The sequence below is a fragment of the Phymastichus coffea genome, unplaced genomic scaffold (genome assembly GCF_024137745.1).
Source record: "Phymastichus coffea isolate CEN01 unplaced genomic scaffold, Cenicafe_Pcof_1.1 PCOF00045, whole genome shotgun sequence".
Taxonomy (NCBI): Eukaryota; Metazoa; Arthropoda; class Insecta; order Hymenoptera; family Eulophidae; genus Phymastichus; species Phymastichus coffea.
Window position 1 is genome coordinate 530,250 of NW_026706856.1, and position 19,995 is coordinate 550,244.

General features: G+C 56.1%; 1 protein-coding gene across 6 annotated transcripts in view; it reads right to left on the reverse strand.

Moving 5' to 3' along the window:
• Positions 1-19,995, reverse strand: part of LOC131664818 (epidermal growth factor receptor) — a 63,028-nt gene that overhangs the window by 17,478 nt on the left and 25,555 nt on the right. The window contains exons 1-2 of one of the 6 annotated variants that reach the window (XM_058936215.1): positions 19,553-19,601; positions 4,158-4,291 (exon numbers count right to left, since the gene is read on the reverse strand). The exons of 2 other annotated variants lie outside the window; for them this stretch is intronic. The gene's annotated coding sequence lies outside the window, so the exon portion shown is untranslated. Of the gene's footprint in view, positions 1-4,157; positions 4,292-8,177; positions 8,454-8,478; positions 8,561-19,552; positions 19,602-19,995 lie in introns of those variants that run through there. 3 more of the 6 variants (XM_058936213.1, XM_058936212.1, XM_058936214.1) reach the window with 3 other exon arrangements.

Consider the following 19,995-nt stretch of genomic DNA (forward strand, 5'->3'; position numbering starts at 1 on the left):
TGAGCGCCTTTCAAAAAAGTGCCAAGATTTTGAAAAAAACAAAGCGTGCTGGTGTTTGGACAGCGGCGAAGCCGAACAACAAGCAGCTGAGCCACGCGCTGACGAACGATCTTTCGAAAAGTGAAACCAAGGAGAAATTGACGGCGATAAAAAGTGCATCGCAACACCGTCGCTACCTTACTAAAATTACCGATGCAGACGGCTTGGGCTTGGAAGAAAACACGAGCGATGCCTACGATCAATCTGCAAGGAGCGTGCTCGTGGGAGGCGCTTGGATCCCAAATAATTCTCATGTTATTTCCGATCCGAGGGAGAGACGCAACCAACAGAGAAATCACAATAACGCGGAGCGAAATCACGCACGAGGAACAGACATCGCAGACCACAAAGTAAAAGGTCTACGCGACGTTGTTGCCGACTTGGACCTGTCGGATTCAACTGCAAACAACAATCAATGCCAATTGCGCATCGTAGCCACGGACGCACCAATAAACTCCAAGCGCGCTTCTTACTCGGATCCGCAAATCCACGTGACTTACAACGAAGAAATGTTAAACCCAAAGAAATGTCAAACAGCAAAGAGGAAAGAAGAAGCTCCGCCTTCGCAACGCAATCCAAAATTAAATCAGTGGCAGAAGCTGGCCAATCTTTCGAAAACTAAGCAATTTATCAAAGAAGAGCTCGAGAGGTATCGAAACGAACGGAGAAGAAAAGGCTCGGATAAGCCGACGAACGACGATGGAAAGCAGATGGAAAGGGGTGAAGGAAGGTCGACCAATGGGAGATCGAGCGATAAAAGTGCAAGCTCGAGTAAGACGATCGAGCGGCAAATCGAGGGGGTGGTGCAGCCAGCCGTTTCAAATGATGTCGTTCGCGAACCAATCAACGAGTCCAATGAAAAGAATACGAATGCTAGTCCGGAAGCAGGTAGATGGCGGCTAAGCCAGGCGGCCAGCGGCTTGATCGATCAGGAGTACCGCGTGAAAAGAGTGTCGGAGCCGCTGAAACCTCTGGAAAAGAAGAAGGACGGTACTTTGATCGATTACGGACTGAAAGTGCCGACGCGCCGGCCAAAGAAGAGGCCGCCAGTGGCGGGCGAGCGGAATCCGGAGAAGAAAAACTCGGCGTCTCGGCATCGGCACGAGGCGGAGCACGGCATCCCACGGCAAATGAGTGCCAGCAGCCAATGGCAGTGGTCGATTCCCGGGAAATCCGGCGAAAACGAAACGGCGAGAACGAACGACAAGTCGAAGAGGCGCAGCCCGGATTTAAGCAGCAATGATCGCAGCGGCCAAGCCATTACCGACAGTTTAGTTAACAGCTTGCCACAGCAGTGCAGATCCGAGCGGATGTCTGGTAGTCGCTCCAATTGGCGCTCGAATTTTCTTTAGCGCCGCGCATCCGCCTCTGTACGGCCGAGAAGCACCGTGAATATTGCAACATCGTCAAATCCGTCTCGAGTCCTTTGATTACGGCGAAAACGCAAGTTTTCGCAATTATTCATTAATTAGTTGATTCCTCCAGTGATTGATCTGAGCGGCAAATCTCGCTGCCTGGATTAATCCGAAACTCAAGACTGACGGCTGATCCATCCCACTCCAATCCACCCGACTACGAGGAATTCCAAGTCATGTCTATAGGTGTTTTTCCATCTGGGCTATTGAGCGGACAAGAGGACAAGAGGACAAGAACCCACGAAAGGACGGCGTTCAGCTCTCGTCTTTTCTCTCTCTTTCTCTCCCTCGCGAGCCGCGTAGGCATTCCTTCGGCCTGTCTCCCCGTGTTGTTTCACTCCCTGCCTCCTCTGTTTCTCGGGCTCGTTCTACTTGTTTTAATAATTCGAGGAGCGCGCTACAATGGAAGAACCAAGGCGACAGATAGCGCGGTACTCGCCTCCACTTTATAAGCGAGTTGGCGTAGGCGCAGGTGAAAATCCGAAGAAAACGAGTCGATAGCGATACGCGAAAAGCCGGCCGCAAACGTCCGTCGACGTGCGCGGCAAAGAAGGACGTGTCCCCTCCCCTTCTGCTCGCGCGCTCGCCTGCCCGCTTGTTCTTGCTCCACCGCTTTTTGCCCACTCTCTCGCGTGCGCGAGTCCGACCAAGGATCGCCACAGTCTTGTTTGTTTTAATTACCAAGATCGCACGTGCCGTGAGTGCAGCACAACGCGACCGAGCCAAGATGCGCTCTGACGCTATTCGCTCCGCCCGCATTACCAATGCTAGCCTCTGCCGGCCGCGTCCGTAGCCGATTATGATCATGGATAGCCGTACGGCGTCTCCGCTGAAAGGCCCATAAATCAAAGGTATCGTTGCGATTGCCCAGGACACTGCGACATTTCGTGCCGGAGTGGAGAGGATGGACTCGAAGCCTCGAAAATAATCTGGCGTGTACAGTCGTAATTGGGGACAAGGGCAGCGATCGACAGGAGCTCGAGTTGCGGAGAAATATTAGCGCGGCGCCGCTGGGCCGATCGGGTGGCTGCGACTCGCGGAGAAAGCTCGCCGGCTCGTCGAGGGACGACGGAGTATAACGTCGGCTTGTTATCCGTGCGCCTGCTCTTTGCCCAAGCGCTAACGATTAGAAAAGAGAGCGAGCGACTGCGGCCATTTACGTTTTTCTGTTGATTTTCGTCGCTGCTTTTTTCAGCAAATATTTGCGTCCCTGTCCCCAAACAGATCGATACGTCGCGCGATAGATAAGGCGGCGTGCAAAAATAAGGCTGGCAGGAAATGTGGCCGGCCAACTGGCAGCTCGGCAACTCGGGGCCGAGCGCGATAAGCGGAAAGCGAGCGCCGCCGGGAGCCTGCGATTTCGCTTGCAACGCGCTTCTGTCGCCAGCTCGCTCTCGAGCCTTTTGCGGCGTCGCTGCAAGTCGCCCAAGTCGCCACGAATGACCGATCAGCGCGATTCGACGGTTCGAGGCCGAAAGCAGCGAGCTCCGATCGACTCGGTACATCTGTAACGAGGATCGAGCTCTTTTTGTCTAGCTTATGGCTTGGTTGGCGAGCGCGCGTGCGCGTGCGTGTCGCAACGGAAAAACACGGCCGAGCTGGCGATCGGGAAAGCCGCGGAGGCTCTTTCGCTCCATCTAAGTCTCCTCGGACAGCTGACTGCGGCCGACGACGAAAGCGCGCGATGATGTCAGCTGCCACGAGAGAAAGGTAGTCGGCACCCACTCGGCATATAGTATGCGTGGGCGATTCAGCGCCGACCACGAGAACCCACCTACGTCAGAGTCTGCTTCCTCTGTCCGTTGCGCACGTGAGTCTAACGCCAATTGGTAGCTGCAAACGGCCAGCAGCAGCAACACCGCGATGCAACTACTCGTTTCGCCTGCTGAAACCGCCCGTGCTCATTCCGCCTTGTTGCTCGACGCTTGGCTAAAGAAAGGTGGCGTCGCTTATCTAAAGCCGGCCGTTCTCCGTGCCGTGTCGTGCCGCGCCGTGCCGCGCCGTGCCGTACTGCGCTGCGCTGTGCTGCGCTATGCTGCGCTGTACTGTACTGTGCTATACTGCACTGTACTGTACTGTACTAGCCCCGATGAGTTCGCGTCGTAAACAAGCTCTGCTTGGCCGTGCGGCGCGGGCGCGTCCGCCTGCCTCACTCTATGATTCGCGACGCGTGCTGCCAGCAGTGTCAGTCGCTAGTCCCGCCAGGAAGATGAGGTTTCTTTGTTTCTCTCTCGCTCTCTCGTCATTTCTCCCACGCACTTCGCAGTGAAATCGACGCCTGCACACGCGAGACGCCACGCGCTTCCTCGCCGACTTGCAGCGCGCGCGACACTCATTGTCTTGCCTCTTGCCTCTTGCCTCTTGCCTCTTGTCGAGTGGAAGCCAGTAGCCACCTATTTTTACCCTTCCCTCGCCCCCTCTCCTAGCCTACATCCTCGAGCTTGAGCTTATGATTATGCATCTCGCTTCTTGCTTTCAATGCAGATAATTGGGTCGCGACCGGAAGTCCGCGACAGGAAGCCCAACCATTTCGAATAAACATCGAATTGCTATTCCGAAAAGAAAGTGACGTTCGAAGATACGAAAATAAGCCGCCTCGTCGACGTCGCGGATAGCCTTGGAGCGTCGCTCTTTCACTAGCGAACATGCTGGGCCTACGACGGAGCCAGCAACAAATCGAAAATGCATCGAGGCAGTACGTACCGTCAACTGATTGGCTGGCTGGCTGGCTGGCTGGCTGGCTGGCTGGCTGGCTGGCTGGCTGGCTGGCTGGCTGGCTGGCTGGCTGGCTGGCTGGCTAGCTGGCTGGCTGGCCAAATTTGCAAGCGGAAACAGTACTGAAATCAGAGAACACTCCACTGAAAATGCGGCCCGATCTGATCGGCACAATATGGAACATCGATAAAAAGTGTCTCTCGCGCAGCATGGAATGCAGGCTCGGGGAGCGCTCGAAGAAGCGCACTCTGTTATTCGAGATTTTTTCGCAGCGGCGAACATAAAAGCGTGCAGATTTCGCCGCGAAATCGCGGGCGCATGGGCAGAGAGGACGGAAGGAATTCGACGGATATGGCTTGCCGGGCGCCAACAGTCGCGGCAAATTCATATTATTATTGGCATAAATGCGTCGAATCAGCGGAAACGCGCATAAACGCGCCCTCCCCGTAGCCTCGATGACCGATTACAGGATTACAAAGTCCGCCCGCGCTTGTTAGGCCCCGCCAGCAGTACGAGTCTCAACGCTAGGCTCCACATGTCTTCCAACTGCGGAACAGTCGCATGTTTGCTTGAAAGAGCGCCCGAGCGAGCAAACAAAGCTGACTCGCGTGGCCTTTTTTTCGCTCAAGTCTCGTCTGGACGATGAAGAGTCGACGGAACAAACTGGTCTTGGCGCCAGTTTCCCTCCCTTGCTGATTAGCACAGTCGTCGGCGAAGTCGGTCGAGACATACTCGCCGAGGGCACGCCAGATCGAGCGTTTCTGGCCTGTCGCAGTTGGCGTCGTTCGCGAGAGCTAGCTGACGAAGGAAGGCAGGAAGGCAGGAAGGCAGGACGGAAGGAAGGAAGGAAGCAAGCAAGCAAGCAAGCGAGCAAGCAAGCAAGCAAGAGTCCGCAGAAGGGGGGCGGGGTTCAGCGATCGGTGCGTGTCCGGCGAGCGGCCAGATATGGCGTCTGGCGGGGTCGCGGGGATAAGCAGCGCGCGAGTCCTTGACGCCCACCCTGCGTTGCGATCTCTCGCGCGACAGCGGACACGCGAGAGCTGCAATTGGAAGTGGAAGCCGATCGTCCGCCAGTGGAAAGCGCGAGAAAGGCCGAGCTCGAGCGTCCGTCAATTTGAACGAGGCGTTCCGGGAGCTCAGCGAGAGCGCTTCTCCGAAAGGGAGGCGAAAGCGCACATGGCCAGCAGCTCGAGCTTGCCTTATAACGAGTACGGCGCAGAAAGAGAAAGAGTCGGGGGGAGTGGCGGCTCCGGTCGGCTTGGGTCGGCTTGGGTCGGTAAGGAGATCGGAGCGCGATACATCCAAAAGCAGCCGTTCTTTCGCCGCACGGAAAGCTGCGCGGCTCGGTTCGCGCCCGAGAGATTCCGTATTTTGGCTGGGCCAAGGTGCCGCGTAACCGCTCGCGAGCGCGCGCTGATTCGAGCCCGAGATGCGAGCAGGAGTTTCGACGAGCGGACGTAGGCCCGCAGAAATGCAAGGGGATGCAAATCCCGAGAATGTAGCGGCGTCGCAGCGACCACCGCCTCCTCTCTGTTGGCTCTACTGTGGCGATAAACGCTGCCGCTGTCGGTGCCAAGCGTCAGGCTCGGAAAGTCTGCTCATTGGATTGCGTAATTCGTTCGGAGGAATTCGCGTAAGGACGGTAGGCGTCGATCGATCAACACGGCGGCGAGATGAAAGACGAACGAGGAGGGGGGAAACGCGCGAAAGCGCGGAGCCGGTGACTTGGAGAGGACGAAGCTAAACGAGGCGCACCGTTACGTAGCAGGCGAATTTGCATATTTTGCCACGGGCAGGCGGCCTTCCGTTTCGGGGAGCTAGCGCCATTGGCCGTCGCAAGGAAGATCGGTAAGCGCACAGCAGCGGCCGGCCGTCTGGAGCGACTGCAGCGCGGCGGCCACTCGAGTGCAAGTCGAAAGAGAAATCGTCGCGTCGACTGGAAAGCCTCGCGCGAGTTTCGCCAACGGACAGCCATCGCCGCGATGCCGCCAGTCTCCGGAAAACGGTCGAGCCCCTCGTCGTTCCCGATGGCTGCAGGCCGGCTGCGCACGCGAGAATGCGGCGAGAATGCGGCGAGAATGCGGCGAGAATGCGGCGAGAAGGAGCGACTCGGCGGGAAAGCCGCCGTGCTCGCCGAGAAGCAAACGCGAAGCTGTACGTGCGCCGCGGTCGACGGCTGCAGCGGCTGCTGGCGCACGTGCTCGGCAGATAGCCGACAATCTGCGAGTCGGCTCGGTTTCAGCGCACGCGGCCGCTCCACCGCGCTCGGCTCAGCGAAAATCTAACGCCTGTTGACATTATCTCTCCCTTCTCTCCCCTTCTCTCGGCGAGCCACTCGCAGCTATTTTTTGTGCGCACACGCGATTTATAACGCCACACAGCGCTGGCACTGCGTGTTTTGCTTTTCTGCCTTTTACGATCTTTCACGTTGGGTTTCGTGGCGTACGTGCCTTATTTCGATATTACGCATGAACAGCGCGAGTCATAGCGATAAAAACTGTTCTTGGCGGCGGCAGCAGCAGCCGCAGCGCCAGCCGCGCTCGAGCCAGATTGTCGAGAACAATGGATGCACGGCCAACGTTCCTCTCGCTCGGTCGACGCAATTGCGCAGGATGCACATGGTCCCGGAGTGCGCGGGCCCGCGTTGTACGTGCTGCTGCGAGCCACCGGCATAGGAAAGGAAGCGAGCGCCGCCGTTCTTTCGGGCGGTCCCGATGTTCGGCCGGTGGACAGGATGTGCGGTCGTGACGGTCGCCGAGGGCGACGCCAGCCGCCGAGAGTGCAACGCCTCGAGGAGAATAGAAAGAGGACGGCCGAAAGTTGACGCGATTCATTATTCATAGCTCGAGCCTCCCGCAGTCCTCGACATCTCGGCAATCTCGCGGAGCCATCTTTTTTCGCGGAAAGTTGGCGAGTAGCCGTGCGCGGCATCGTCGCAGGGGATGAAGGCCTCGAAGGCGCCCGGTGCAAAGCAAAAACGGAGCCTCCGAGCGGCGCTGCCTGTGCGTGCCGGCATGCCAAGCAAAGATCAAGCGAGAGAGCAAAGCCGAGAAAGATCGGAGGTGAGCAGAGTAGAGGTGGTTGGTTCTCGGCTGCACGTTTCCGAGACGGACAATAGTTGGCGGCAGAGCGCTTAGCCGGGCATTCAAGTTACCGGGCCTGCGGGGCCTACTAACCACGCCAACAACGTTGCCTGCTCTCGCGCTCCGCCGTATACTCTTACTCGTAACCTGTGTGTGCCGAGAGAGCGAGAGCCGCTCGCGCGCGCTCCTACGAGTGCTCCGTAGCCGTATTAGTCGACCTAACATTCCTCGGTTGCGTAATTCCTCGCCGTTGCCGACTGGCCCTCGGTCCCCCGAAACGAGCTGTCACCCTGCTCGCGTGCGCAACGCGAGTGCGGCCGCCCCCGACCGATCCCACCGCGAAAAAGCTGTTCTGCCACCGGTTGCGCAACCTCCTGCCAGCCTCGACCGACGACTTTGACGAAGCTCCGGCAGCTGCTCCCGTTCCCTGCGGACGAACCTCGACGAGGTCGCGTTCGTTCGCCTCGTCGATGGACCGCCCAAAATTCAAGGCTGTAGAGAGGTGCGCGGTTGCGCTGGGGATCCGCGATGAGTAACGGCGACGATGACCTACATCGGTGCGGACGCACGTCGCAGAGTCGCAGAACACTGGCGAACGCGTCGGAGGCCGAGTGCACGACCGGTTGGCTTGCTACGCGCCTGTACAGATTACGGGTAGGTGGAGCAGCCTCAACGGCAGGGAAGCAGCAGTCGAGGAATGTCGCGCGAGTTGTCGCGCCGAGGAAACAGCTGATTAAATCGCGCGGCGCCGTGTCCGCGCGTATGCTGCACGCTCGCACGAGTGCCGTGGACATTCGACTAGTCGTCGGCGCGGCCTGGCTGGCCAGCGGGCAACCGAACGGGAGTAGCGGAGCGTCGTCGCCGGCCACGCAGACGACGCTCCGAGAGCGTAGCGTTGCGAGACGCCGCAATCGGGAATACGTACATGCTCAGCGACTGGACGAGGCGACTGCAGACTCGACGCACACACACGGCAAACACACGGTAAGCACAGAGCAACAACAATAACAACGACGAGAGCGAGCCGGCCGGCTCGCCACTCGGGGCACTTGTCGGATGTAGAACGAGTCCAACTGCAGCGGAACACTCGAGCGACGACAACAACGCTTTCAGAGCAGCAGGAATGTTAGGCGAGTCGGAGAGCGAGCGAGCGAGCGAGCGAGCCAGCGAACGCGCGCGTGTGCCGTCTCCTCTGCGTGCTCTCTCTCTCTCTCTCTCTCTCTCACCTTGCGCAGCGAGTCTCCGGCACTCCGGCTCTCTGCTGACGGCTAAGGCGCGCACAGGTCCAAGCGGCGGCGGCGGCGACGGCAGCAGCAGCACGCGAGCCGCCGTCGCCGCCGATTCCCCTTCCTCTCTCTCTCTCGAGCGCCGGGCTCCCCTCTGCACGGCTTACCTCCGCTCACCTTCTTTTCTCCGCCGACACTCACCTCCGCCGCTGCGCACGGTTTTCTTCGCGCTCTCTCGCACTCCGGCCCGCGCACGAACGCAGCCACGTCGCGGCTCTCTCTCTCGCTCTCTGTTTCTCGGTCGCGGCCTTCTCCGAGATCACGGCCCCCTCTCCCGTCGACACCACTACAAGTGTGCGCGTGCCCGTGTAGCGCCTTCTCTCTCGCCTCCAGTCCAGTAGAACGCACACACTCGCACATGCCCGCGCTCGCCGTGAGCGCCATACCTGCCCGACTTGTCCGTCCCGCTCTGGCTCCGCGCTGGAGCATTAGAAGCGCTTTCTCCGAGTGCGCCTGGCACCGTGAAAACGTACGAGAACGGTGCAGCTGCGCGCGGCCCGCGAGAAGTCCGAGGAAAGCAGCACCCGCAGCAGCGGTAGCTCGAAAGGAAGCGCCAGGAACGGAGAAACGCGCGTTTCGCTCTCGCTCTCGACGACATTCCGGAGAATGCACGTGTCCGCCTAATTTCCGCGGAGCTGGTGTCTGCAAAAAAGGAAAGGAGCGAGTGCAGGCCGGCAGGCAGGCGGCCAGTCGGACAATCGGCGAGAACGAACGCGAGATTACGCGTGTTTTGGACGCCCCCTCCGGGCCGAGTGTAGCTACACGCGCGCGGCCGAGGCCCCCCTTCCGAAAAGTCAAAAAGGACCCGCAGGAGGACTTGCAGCGCCGGCCGCCGAATTAACGATCCACGCGCCGCCAGCGAACAACCGCATAACGAGCCTCTCGACAAGCCTCGCCAGCCCCGATTGATTTCGATTCCATTTGTTCCTTCCTGCGCCCCCGCTCTCTCTCTCTCTCTCTCTCTCTCTCTCTCTCTCTCTCTCTCTCTCACTCTCTCTCTCTCTCTCTCTCTCTCTCTCTCTCTCTCTCTCTCTCTCTGCAAACAAGCGCGTCCGATGCCGCATTGTCATAATAACAGAGTGCCGCTGTGCGGATGTTTGCACTCGCGCCGCGCCAACACTTTTTCTCTATTCCCTTTTCCCTTTGCATCCGGCATCGAATCCTCGAGCGCTCGAAAGCTGCCAGCCGACCAACTTTGCTCCCGCTCCCGGCAGCTCGATCATTGCCCGCGAAATCGCTCGAGTAGGTGGCGAGCGCCACCGACACCCGTTGGCTCCTTGCTTTCGTCTTGCCGCGGGCTCGTCCGACAATCCGATTGCCCTTTTCCACGGAAAGGCTGCGGAGTCGGATCGTAAGACGAACGATCGAGACACGATGAGTAGGAGAACGAACGCGCAAGCACGTAGCCGCAGCCATTGCAGCGTAGCAGGTGTCGGCCGACGCGAATCCCCAGGGCTCGCGAAGAGGCGCTCTCGAGTGGCCTGGCCATTGTCTCCGTCTCTCGCGGCGCAGCGGGACACCCCAGCTACTCATCGGCTGAGCATCAGCCCCACTCGACTGCTGCGCGTGTCGACCTACCTGCCCGGCCTGCGCACCGTGCACACCGTGCGTGCGAGCCGCGCCCGCCGTTCTTCACAATATTATATTTATTTGCTTTCCATTGGCGTGCCGCAAAAGTGGCCGATGCTCAGTTTCGGAAATTTCGGGAAAAGCCGAGGCCCGGCGCCAAACGCGGTACACGCCCATGAACCGACCGCCGACGTCGATCGACCCGTAGTCGAATTTAAAATTCTCTTTCTCTCGCCGTTGGCCGCCAGGTATAGACGCATACATGCCCGTGGGGGCGCGCGAAGCGCTCTTTTCTCGCTCTCCTCTGACCTACGGGCAAACCATCGGATTAATAGCTGTAGCTAAACGATTCAAGTCGCATTCCATATCTGACTGTCGTTGCGGAATCGCCTCACTGTCGGTCGAACGGCTTCGAAACGATCAATCGACGACAAATGGCCAGCGCCGCGCCGCCGCCGCCTGCCCGCTCTGTAGCCGCGCGTCCTTGCTGGCGATATCTGGGCCGAGCACGTCAATTGCAGTTTACGAGTGCGCGCGTACGAAGCTAAGCCCGACCAAGTCTCGGCCGTCGCTGGCTATGGCATTAGCATTATAATTTCAGCGTGCTCTCTCGAAGCCACCTCCTGACAATGCATCGGATGCGATCGCTGGCTCTTGCCGCTCGCTCGAGCCGTGCGATCGGTCGTTCGATCCAAGTCGCCAAGTGAAATATGAAAAGCATTCCGGGAAGAAAAATCGTCAGTCGGCTCGGGGAGCAACAAATTTCTGGAAAGTCGGTGCAGCAGCCAGAACTGCGCGATAAAAATCTCGGGGCTTGAGGGCTGGCGCGGCAATTCCGTGCCCTCGAGGCGGTAAAAATAGCTGACTGTGACTGCATCTCTCTCCTCTCTCTTACCTGCACTACACGCGTGGTGGTGGCTTGGTCACTCGCACGAGCAGTAGACTTGCAACTCGATCGTCGACAAGATTTCTGTGCTCGTAAAAGTTATCACTGAGACGGCCAGTTGCGCGCCTCGCATTACAAGAGCATCAAGCTGGAATGCGAGCGTGCGATCCAAGTTGAATCGCCAGTTGCTCGTCTGGATTTCGGCTGGACGTTTGCCCTTTGCCGTGAGAGAACAATCGAGTGCAGATCGAGTGCGTGGAATCGGAGTGGGTAATGACGATGGATCCCCCGCAGAGCAGCAGCGAGCCACGACTCGCTTGCGCGATCGAATCGGCCGATCGAGAAAGGAAGCGAACGAGCGCGGCTTCGATGGTGGGCTCTCGCTCTCTCTCTCTCTCTCTCTCTCTCTCTCTCTCTCTCTCTCTCTCTCTCTCTCTCTCTCCAACATGCAAAACGTTGCTCGGCCAGCAGCCGGATGCGAGAAAGCCAGCATCGGACTACAACGGACTCGCGGCTCCAATAAAGTCGGATAGCCGGCGTACTTTCCATCGAATGCCGCCACCTTGATCGACGAGTCAGAGACGCTTTGGGGGATGCAGCCGCGCAGCCTGATAACGAATTCAGCGCTTAGCATCGTCACCAGTAGAGAGATACGCGCGGCTGGGATGAGCACGCGACTCGCATACTCGTGTGTAGCTGTAGACCCTCTCTCCTTTTCACCCAAAACACTTGCAGCGCGCCTTCTCTGCTCCCGAGCTCGCTCGGTTTTTTCGTCGATGCGATTATACTATTCACCTAGCGTACTCGCCTACGTGCTGGGAACGGACCCAACTCCACGCATTTTCTATGAAACCTAGCTGCGCTGTAAGACCCAAAGGCCTACACGGGCTAACCGATGGAATGCAAGTCCACAGTGTGCCGCGATAAACATTGCATATTTATAAATACGCGGCTCGGCCGAGATTTGCCTGGAGTCTGGCACGTGAGCTTTCCAACGAATAAACTGACGAGTGCCAAGCGGGCTCGAGGAAGGAAATGATTACTGAAACAAAAGGCACGAGCAGCTAGAACGTAATTGAGAAGAGAGAGAGAGAGAGAGAGAGAGAGAGAGAGAGAGAGAGAGAGCGAAGAGGGCCGCTCGAAGCCAGGCAGTAAGAAAGGAAAGAAATAGAGAAAAGGAAATGAATGATTAATGGATAGTCGAAGCCAGCGGATGACAAGCTTTGCACTTGATGGATTCGATGCTTCGATGTCTTGTTTCTTCTTCTGCTCTCCTGCTTTTGCCTTACGATCAACATGATTAACATCGTTCCCCGATACTTGCTTCAAAGTGGCTTGGCTGGCGAGCCGCAGCGGGCGCTCTCTGAATATTCCGGTCGACTTCGATGGGCAGAGCGTTTACGCGCGACACGATCGACCGATGCGCGATCGAGTCGAAGCACTGTCAGCAGACCTGCGGCTTCGCCCCCGATGTCGCGAGCTAATTGTTGGTCGCTCGAGTCGAGCGCGCGTCCGACGTCCTGCTATCCTGCACCGTCCTCCCACGCCCTCGCGCCCTCGCGCCCTCGCTCATACGATCCCGTCAATATTTGATCAAGTGGAAGAAATAAGCGCGCGATGTCTGCGTCGTGGCCGTTTCACGAACGCACGTATGCGCCTTTTTCAACGATCTTCCATTTCCTTTTTTTCCTATGCAGCCAAGCCAACAGAGTGCCTGCAGTGGCTACGTGTTCCTACGTTTTCCCTCGTTGCTGCTCTCGCTCTTTGTTTATTTGTTTGTTGGTTGGTTGGTTGGTTGTTTGGTTGGTTGGTTGGTTGGTTGGTTGGTTTGTCGTCCAGACGCTCTGGATCTGCAGTGCATGCTTGCATGTGCTCGCTTTATTTTGTCGGTCACGTCGTCCAACCACCGCTCCACACACACCTTTACGAGCTGCCTGTAATTGCTTTCCAACTGACGTTTTTTCTTCCGAACCAGTTCTTTCTTTCCTCTCCTTTTTGTAAGAGCTCTTAGGCAATGACCACGACGCCCGAGTGTCCGAGTTGACGCCACGCCAATTCGCCGACTTGTACCAAGTCCCGACGACGTCGAGCAGGCCAACAGTCAACAAAACTGTCCACGTACGAGTAAATATTAAAAATTCACAGATGACATTCGGTCGTGGAAAAAGCGACAAAGAGACAATCTAAGAGAAGTACAGCGTTTGCATTCTCGGCATTCTTAGGCGCGCGCTCGCCTGCCGTTGCCAATAACAGCCAAGGTAAACGAGCGCAAAAGCAATGCGTCAAACGATCGTCTGCGGCGAGCTGATGTCTTGGGCTGGCTAGGCACTCGGTCACTCTGGCGTTCTTTCAGAAGATGAAAAGCGCCAATAAAAAGGTACGAGCCGAATGATACGATTCCGTGCAGTTTCCCCAGGACGACTCTCCCATAATACCAGCCAGCTAGCTACCAGTTGTATCCTCGATCGATGCTAATTTCATCGGTATTATTATGTTGCTCGTTAAAATCATTGATTGCGAGCGACTCGCATAGCTATATGGTGCACAGCGGAGCAAACAAAAGGAGAACGAGTTACGAGTTTTGGCGCAAAATGAATAATTCATTGCTAGAGCCGATACGTCAAACAAAGTCGCGGAGCAATGCCGCGCATTTGCAATGATAATGAAAAATAACAGCGAGGACGTTTGTGGGAAAAAGCGAAAAGCGAAAAGCGAGAAGCGAGAACGAGAATCTAGTGCACGTAAACATGGCCGTGCAATTGGTCGCCGATGTTCGAGAAGCGCTAGTGTGCTGGTACGCTACTCGTCCAGAGAGACTGGCAAATCCTTTGGATAACATTGTTGCTCGGGGAGCGGAGGAAGGAAGCAAAATATAACGCGCCGAGTGCGCAGAGGGCGAGGAATAAGAATCTGGAGATCCGGAGGCAAGGATGCTACGTCGGCGCGGGCTGTTTACTCGCGGCGGAGCTAGGCTCGCCATAACCGGTTTCTCTCCTCCTCCTCCTCCTCCTTCTCCTCCGCCTCCTTTCATGCCGTTCCTTCTCTTTTCTTTTCGTTGCGTTGCATTGCGTTTCGTTTCGTTTCGTTTAGTTTGGCTCGGCCGATCTCACACCTCTCAGTCGACGCTGGCTGGCACGGTCCGACTCGTTTCTCGCTCTCTCTCTCTCTCTCTCTCTCTCTCTCTCTCTCTCTCTCCGCTCCATTGCTGCTGCTGCTGCTGCTGCTGCTGCTGCTGCTGCGATCTCTCGCTGCTCGTTTTTCTTCCTTCTCTTCTCCAGCGCCGTGCAGAGCTCTGCTCTCAAATTTCCAGGTGCCGCGCTCTCCTGCCTCCACTCTCTGCTGCAGTTGTACACGTGCATGTATTTTCATGTTAGCCTGCTCTCTTCTCTCCTCTGCTCTTGTCCCGCGTGCAGTCCGAGCACTTTTGCCACACGCCTGCCCTTCCGCTTTCCTTCCTCGGCCTTCCAGCCTCCATCCTCCGATCGACGTATACACGCGTATTTGTAAGAACAGCTCGACAGCCTGAAAGCTGTGACAGCGCGCAGCCACTGCTCTGTACGAATCGATTCCTCGCTCCTCTCAACATTCGCCAAGTTTGCTCTGCCCCAAGAAAGCATCTTCGCGTCGCCGCGATCGGCACTGCTGGCTCTTCATCTAGTTGGCGTGCTAAGACATACTGCTCGTCTTTTCGTCTTACGTGACGCTGCGCTTCTCTGCGGGAAACCTTATTTCCAATTCAGATCTCAACGATGAAAGCGTGTTTCGTGGGAATTCGCGCAAATTTACGTGTGTCGAGCTCATTATTCCCAGCTACGCGAAACATTGTCAGCCACTCTTCGATTGGCTTTAATGTGAATGTGTACGTAGACGGTGCAATTCCGAGAACTGTGCGAGCTCATGAATCGGCGAATAGGTGACTTTCCGAGAGACGCGAGAGGATGGATGGAAAAGATGAAGCCATCGAAATAAATGAAAAAAAAAAACGAAGAATAGAGCGACAAGAGCTCGAGAGCAGAGGAGAGGAAGAAATGTGTGAAAAACTAGGCGACGCGAAATCGATCTCCATTGTCGCGTCTCAGCTCGCACAAAGCAGAGTCAACAGAGTCAAAAGATGAAGCGAGGGTGGAGTGAGTATCTGTGAAAAGCGGCAGGAGGCCAACCATTGGAAAGTCCTTTAAAATTCGTTGGGCTTTTGATTTACTGAAGCGCTCACTTTCCGCATTGTTTGCTCCACTGTGGGATTTTCCGCAAAGCGCGGATTTTCTTGTTTGTTCTTTTTTCCAGCCACGCTGGTCCCCTTCGAATATCGAACGATGCGGGCGCAGCACCAACGTGTCTCAAACATTTGGCTTGTCTATACGGAAGCTTTTGCTCGGCAAGCAAGTAAACCAGAAAGCTACAACGTATGAATTTGAATTTCATGCGAGGCCGTGGCCAATGGCTGACTAGACTCACTCGACGACGGTTGTTGCGCACAACTAGTCGAAAATAACAAATCACTCACATTTTTTGCCACATCTAGAAGGAAAAACATAATAAAATTGCGCTGAGTTTGCATGGGCAGTCGAAGCAGTCAAGACAACAGTTCAAAGCAAGTCAGAGATGTCGGCCGACGTAGTCACTATAAACAAGTCAAGGTTGAAGAATTATTCAGTCGATCGGTCAGTCGGTTGCGCAACGCGTGAGGACATTCACTTTTGGCGAACAATCGATCGGACAATGGCTCCGCGCGATACGCGCACGTGTGGCGACCAAATGCACACGCGACTCAGACGACAAGCAGTGATTTTACACAAAAAGTCGCTGGTAATCGAGTCGACCGGGTAGATTACCTTAATTTACGACGAGGTATGTTTAATTGCATTGTCTGCTATGATGATTTATGCGCGCCACTCGACGGACCCGCGACACGCGTACGACAACTGGCAGTCGGCGCTGTCTGCGCGTGGCCACCGCCTCGTTCGCCGCACAGTTGCACAAACGACGATTGTTTCGCGGCTGTGGCTCGCAGTCGGACGAAAAGTCTGCCGCGACCGTCGACAGCAATTGCGGCGCGCAATCGATTGGGCAACGCGACTTTCCCGTCGTTTCCGCTTCAGTTTCGACGAGCGAACGAGTTTGCCTCCTAGCGCCAGTGCTTCTTTGCAGAGGATGCAAATATTGCGAATAGCCGCGCGATATCGCGCAGGCCAAGCAGGAGGGAGAGGAGCACGGCATTCCCACGCGGTATGCACGCTAATCGTAATTTCCCGATCGAGCGCCGATTCCTCTTGGGATGGCAGCGGCGCCGGTGGATCTTGCGGTATTTCCACGCCGAGGAATGCAGCTCGAGCGGCGCATTTTTGCGGGCTCGCAAGGTCCTGCCGCAGGTTTGCGCGCCACGCATCCTCGGACGGAAGCTGCGGACGATTGTACAACGAACGAGGGCGCTCCTCGCGTGCTCAACGCGTGCTCACCCCAAGCTGGCCGACCTATGCTCCAAAAGCTCCGTTCCGAAAGTTCTCCTCGGTCTGCACTCAAGTTTGCTTGCTCGAACATTCCTTTGCCGTGTCGCACTCGCATACTTGTATTTGACTCGTACAATTTAGGAAGCTCGAACAGCGCGACCTTCTGCCCCCTTCGCGGGCGCAGGCGTTTCATTCCTGCTACTATGATTATTGATATTATTCGGCAGAAAGCCGCAGTTCGACAGCCGGATCTAGCGCTCATTCGAAATCGGCAGTTGACTTGATTGCGCGACGTTCCGACATTTGGGAATATAGAGGGGGAGGGAGAAGAGAGAAGGCGCTTATCCTTGCAGTCGAGTCGGCCACTCACGGACGCACCTACGTACATTAGCCCGCGCAACCACAACATCCACCATGTTACAGCGTATTTATTGGCCGTCCGTAAAGCCGCTTGCGCGCTTACGTCTTACGCACGGAGCGTCAACTATTTACCCAGCTAGGCGTTTGCACTTGCTTCTGTCGTTGTAGCAATGCGGTAACCATGGATCGATGAAAGTCGACGACGACGGCTAATAAAAATGAGCCGGTTGGTCCTCGAAACTATCTATTCTGCGCATCTCGCTTCTCTCACCTTGAGCGCGAGCCTCCGTCGGTCGACTCTCGAGACAGCTAAAATTTACAGTTACAAGTAGGTCCATAGCGGAGCTACGAGAGTCGCTTGAGTCGCTTGCTTAGGCTGCGTGCCCGGCAGCAATGCAGGCGAGCTCGAGTAATCCCATTTCTCCGCGTGACTCGGCGAATAAACCGTCGAGCGCGCGATCAAAGCCACGGGGCCCAGTCGATCGATAAATCGCCGAGCACGGCTTATCGGCTTTTTCTTGCCTCGCTGCTCGACTCTCCTCGCTGCTTTATCAGCGTATAACACGTACTGTATGCGCAAGTTCAACTGCAGTACCACTGCTAATAATCCTTATCGCCGAGCGCGCCGCATTATTTCTCACCTCGCGCCACTCTCGCCGTATCACTTGCACGCTCCGGCATCTCTGGCAGCCGACGACAACTTTGTGTCTCCCTGTTGGTCGCTCTTGCAACGACAAATAGTCGTTTGAAAAAAGCCCGGAATCAAGTGTTGCGGGGAATGTGGAGAATAACAAAGGCTTTGACAAGCGCTAATCGGTTTTCTACGCGTCGATAGGCGATAAGTGCAACGACAAATCCAACAAATCCAACAAATCCATTTATAGAAAGCGGCCGCATCAGCCTCAAGTCGGCTTCATTTGAATACACCTTTAAATAACCTTATTCGACAAATTACGGCTATAGTCGGTTAGCCTTGCAAACGTCAGACTTTCGAGAACAGAGGATGAAGATTCTCCAGTGACGTTCGGCTTAGCCAATCGCTGGGAGCCAGAAAGCTTACTCAGCGCGGATCGCCGTGTACGTGGTGGTAGGCCTGCTTTTTAGCGCTCGCCGACAGTCTAATTGTCAATCCGCGAAAATCTAACCCCCTAAGGAGAGCGATTTGATCGCTGGAAGGGGCTGATTGGCAAGGGCAAGGGGACAAGCGCCAAATCAAGGGTCAGCCAAGCTAAGCCGGCAGCTGGCCGCGATGGCAACCGAGCCAATTGTCATACGCGACGGACGAAACTTTGCAGCAAAACAATCGGTCGGTGGCGACCGATTCACGGAAGCGGCAATTGCGTCAGATTTTTTCAAGAGCTCGAGGCGTCACGAGGTACAGTTAAGGCACGTTCTCGCTCGAAGAGAGTTCAAGTAGAGGCGACAAAACAAGGATTCTGCCGCTCGACAAAACTCGCTATTGTCGCGCGCCTACGAGAGAACGAGCGCTACGCTAATAACCGCGGCAATGCTAATTCGAGCGGTCGAGCAAACAATGGCGCAGGAGCTAGTCCCGATTAGCTAGTGCTAATTGCTGGAGATGTGGCAGCGCGGAGGTTCATCGGCAAGGCTTCGGTCCGCTGGCTGCTGTGCTGAAAATTCAAGGAAAGGGCTTTCGCGGAGATGGAGCGAAGCGGGCAATTTGCAACGAGCTGCCAACTTGCGTCACAGGCAGCTCGTTAGCGTCGGAAGCGAATAAAATGAGCTGCAGTTACGGCCTCGGCAGAGACGCGAGTGGCGAGCGGCGCAGGATGTAAATTCTTTTCTTGTTTGTGGCCGCGCCAATAGTTCGATAGTCGCGCAGGCGCGCGGATTCCGGAGCGCCGCGAACAAAAGGAATCGGCATCGGGCAAATTCTTGTAGGCCGGACACCTCGGTGCAGGCCAGCCTGCAATTACCGAGGAATCCTCGCCTCGGTTAAGTAGCCCCCCGCTGATAAGCGCCACTTTCAGTCCGCTTCTTCGTTTTCCCTTTTGCCGACTCTCCTGCAGAGGCCACCTGTCCGGCCGCTTCCGCACGCAACTCCCAACTCCCAACTTTTATCTCATTTTACCACTGCGCTCAGCGTTGCTGGTGCACGCGCACCTGTCCGCCCGACACTCTCCTCCCGCTCGCTCCCTTCCCAACTTGTTTATCACTTTTTACCATTTCACGACTAACGCGCTCGAGAAATGCATTGCGCAGGCTGTTGCCACGCGTGACAAGTGACAATCGTTGCACGGCTCTCGCGCGATCCATTGAACGTTGCCCGTATCAGAATCGCCCGGTTCGCCCCTTCGAAAGAGCCACCGCAATTTTCGAGCGCGGCTCGCGGTGCCACGTAGCCACCCAACCAGAGATGAAAGAGACCAAAACGGCGAAGGTCCGAGCAGCAGCCAGTGAAAAGGTATGAATTGGGCAATCGCGCGCCTCGATCAATCGTAAATCACAGCCGCGGACCTCCACGCTCTGCCGTCTGCCGTCTGCCGTCTGCTTTCGAACGATCGCAAGCTAGATTAGTTTGCCATTTTGTTTCAATGCTAATTTGCTGTATCTCATAAATATGCGTTTCGGCCGATTACAACAAAGGCGCAGTCCTGTTTTTTACGCAAATTGCACGAGTGCAACATTGCTAAAGGCCTTGCGATCGACCGAACGAACCATTCTTCTTCGCCGACGAGAGACACTTTCCAAACGCTCAAACCGCACGATAAAATGCTCGAAACAGACTTACCTCCATCCGAGCGATCGTCCATCCGTGGTCGACGGTTTCCTCGTGTTGGTGCTCGTTTGCTCGCGAGCACACCCCGGCACATGCCCCAGCCGATTGGACGAAATGACGTTTAATAATTTGGCGCGGCCTTGAATCACCCGGTCATACTAATCCACTAGCAAGTGTGCAATCATAAAAAATCACAGGACAACGGAGATAATTCGCGTGTTGCGCGAGAAGAGTCGTGCCATTACGGACTGTTTCCAAGAAGAAGCCACGTTGCACTTGCAGTATCAAAGGCTACGCTCGCCGAGTGCCATTTACCGAGTCGTTTTAAAATGTTTTGCCGTGAAAAAGATTCTTTTACAACGAGGCGTGGACACTCCGAAATCTCCCTCCGAAGCACCTTGAGGTGATGCAAACTTCAGTTGGCAGTCGATCGGCGCCCACTGCATATCTATAAG